This window comes from Bufo bufo, chromosome 2, assembly GCF_905171765.1.
Source record: "Bufo bufo chromosome 2, aBufBuf1.1, whole genome shotgun sequence".
NCBI lineage: Eukaryota > Metazoa > Chordata > Amphibia > Anura > Bufonidae > Bufo > Bufo bufo.
This window is the reverse complement of record NC_053390.1, coordinates 186,386,440-186,389,504: the sequence shown is the minus strand read 5'-3', so window position 1 is coordinate 186,389,504 and position 3,065 is coordinate 186,386,440. Positions and strand designations below refer to the sequence as shown.

At 45.2% G+C, this 3,065-nt stretch overlaps 1 long non-coding RNA gene across 1 annotated transcript; it reads right to left on the bottom strand.

The window, feature by feature from the left end:
• Nucleotides 1–263: 263 nt before the first annotated feature.
• Nucleotides 264–2,315, bottom strand: LOC120991873. Its single transcript, XR_005776844.1, has 3 exons — nt 2,303–2,315; nt 2,082–2,084; nt 264–399 (listed from the first exon to the last, which is right to left on the bottom strand). It is a non-coding gene; the product is annotated as an uncharacterized LOC120991873 (long non-coding RNA).
• Nucleotides 2,316–3,065: the final 750 nt, after the last annotated feature.

Sequence of the window (3,065 nt, the reverse complement as noted above, 5' to 3'; positions counted from 1 at the left end):
TGTCATTCTTGTAAGCAATGAGGAATTGCCTTCAAAAACTAGTTTTTATTTAATATTTGTAATTGGGCTTCTCAGTGTGTTATAGCCAAGTTACTGAATGCATTGCACATTGCTTCAAGATAACTGGTAGATACAGCATTCTTATATCAGTAATGCAAATTATAATGTGTTACTGAAGGCATTACTGCATCAGAGCATGTAGTTCAAAGATATGTTACTACAAAAAATTGCATTCTCGCACCAGTGTTTTAGTTAACATTAGGGTTGAGCGAACCCGAACTGTAAAGTTGGGGTTCGTACCGAAATTTAGCATTTTTGGAGCCCGGACCAGAACCCGAAAATTTCAGTATAAGTTCGGGTTCGGTGTTCAGCGATTCATTGGCGCTTTTTGAAACGCTGCTTAACTCTGTGCCCTTAGAAGCCATCACAGCCATGCCTACTAATGGCATGGCTGTGATTGGCCAGTGCAGCATGTGACCCAGCCTCTTTATAAGCTGGAGTCACGTAGCACTGCACGTCACTCTGCTGTGCTTAGTGTAAGGATAGGATGCTGCTGCTGTGAGGGAAAGAATAGGAAAGAATCATAGGAAAGAATCTTCAATCTGTAGTGCTTGTTAACTCAGCGATCTACATAGATTTAGTTTTGTGGGTGCCCGGTGCACAATCTTTTTACCCTGCCCTGAGACCTGTGACAGAGAAAAATAACTTTTATCCGTCTGTTAGTTCGGTTGGCGTCAGTGGCCATTTTATGCAAGCTCAGTGCACCAGCACAGCATATATGCTTTTGTGACATTCAAATCCAAGCTTGAAATACTGCAATAATAATCTGGGTTTCAAAAAAGCACCCATTTTTGCAATATCCTACATCTGGTGCCTTTGCAGCATTTGTCATTGTGCAATTTAAGCTATAAATACAGCAATAATTTTCTGGGTTTTAAAAAAACACAATTTTTGGGCAAAATACTCAATTTTACAGCCTTTGCTGCATCTGTCAGTGCGAGATATACGCTTTAGATACTGCTGTCATATTATGTTGGTAAAAAAAAAACACCCATTTTGGGCAAAGTACTTAATATTGCAGTCTTTGCTGCATCTGTGTGTCACGGCCTTTGCTGTGTGCGCCGTGACACTTGTGCCATGCTTGTGGTTGCCAGTGGCAACGTGTTGCTGTTATGTAATGTGGTGGCAGTGTCTTGGCTTTGGCAGTGTGAGCCGCAACGTGGTGTCTGGTGTGTGCACTTCCCCTTTAAGTTGTAGCCTTCCCCTGTCTGGTGCTGTAAGGGTTAACCCCCTGATTGGGTGTGGTCACTAGGTGCTTCTTATACCTATGGCCTTTGGCCAGGAGTCAGTTGTACTCCAGCCTTGGTGTGTGGTGGAGTTATGCTCCTTGTCTGGATGTTCCATCTTCCAGTGTGAGGGCCACCTAGTGGGGCATCAATGTCTTCCTTATGTCTCCTAAATTTCCCCTACCTTACCTGTGGTTATGTTTGGTGTGGGTATATGTTCTGGGGTGGTTGTTCGTCTAGTTGTTGTTCTGTGTCTGGTCAGTGTTTGGTGTATTATTCTGTCCGGCATGGATGCTAGATATTCCCCTGTTTGTCTGTCGTGGTCTCCGGAAGGGGGTCTCATGGTTTCCCGGAGGGGTGAACCAAATGTCAAGTCTGTGAGCTGTTGCTGGAGTGCTGGTTCCTGTGTGTCAGTACATACTGCATCTGTTTGGTGTTTGGATTTCAGTATGTTTTTATGGGTTCCAGTTTACCTTGGTGTGTTCTTCTGTTGTGCCGTCCAGCAGCTGCCAGGGGTAAGTTACCATGCCTTCCTGGGTTCTAGGTTCAGTGGTTATCCCCGCCTTTGGAAACTTACCTGCTGTTCCACTTGGCATTTCTCTGCAACTAGGCCGGTTGAGACTCCTGTTCATCCGAGTCGCAGAAGAACAGGTCGTCTCTCCCTCTGCTCCTATGTGAGGGATTACCAGGGCGACTCAGAGTCCTAGGTATCCTGGGTATGAGCCGTCCTACCATCCAGGTCCACTCATACGGTGAGGAGTTAGGGCGAGGATGAGGGACTCTTTAGGAGGTGACCTGCTCCCTGATTCCGGTATCCTGGCCTAGCTGCTTCCCCATTATACCTGACATTGTACGGTGGGGGGTTTCCCCCACTCCCCATCGTGACACTGTGATTGCTAAAAACAAACTTGAAATTAGAATTGAGCGAACCCGAACTTTAGGTTTTTCGGCACCCGGACCCGAACTCGAACATTTACGTAAAAGTTTGGTGTTCGGCGCTTTTTGAAAGGCTGGACAGCAGCCAATCAACTTGCCCCAAAAGGCCATCACAGCCATGCCTACTATTGGCATTGCTGTGGTTGGCCAACTGCAGCATGTGACCCAGCCTCTATTTAAGCTGGAGTCACGTAGCGCCGCCCGTCACTCTGCTCGGATTAGTGTAGGGAGAGGCTGCAGCTGCTGTGAAGGAGACATCAGGGAGAAATCTTATCAAGAACTGCTTTTTTTACTCCGCGATCTACAGCAAATGTGTTTTGTGGGTGCAGTGCACAATTTTTTTTAAGCCTGCCCTGAGCCAACTACTGCTGAAAACAAACTTTTTTTTACTTCAGTTTGTCAATATCAATACATAATCGGCAGCCATTTTATGCAACGATAGTGCACCAGCACAGGCTATCTCCATGTCTGCAAGTCCAGAAATACAGCTTTTTGCTTACTGGTGTTAAAAAACCCTCTAATTTACTGCACATCTGGGATTAGACGTGCATAAGTTAGTGTCACATTTAGGCCAGAAATACATCTTTTTGCTTACTGGGGTGAAAAAACCCTCTAATATACTGCACATCTAGGATTAGACGTGCATAAGTTAGTGTCACATTTAGGCCAGAAATACATCTTTTTGCTTACTGGGGTGAAAAAACCCTCTAATATACTGCACATCTAGGATTAGACGTGCATAAGTTAGTGTCACATTTAGGCCAAAAATACGGCTTTGTGCTTACTGGGGTGAAAAAACCCTCTGATATACTGCATATCTCCCACCCAGTCTTCTGCAGAAAG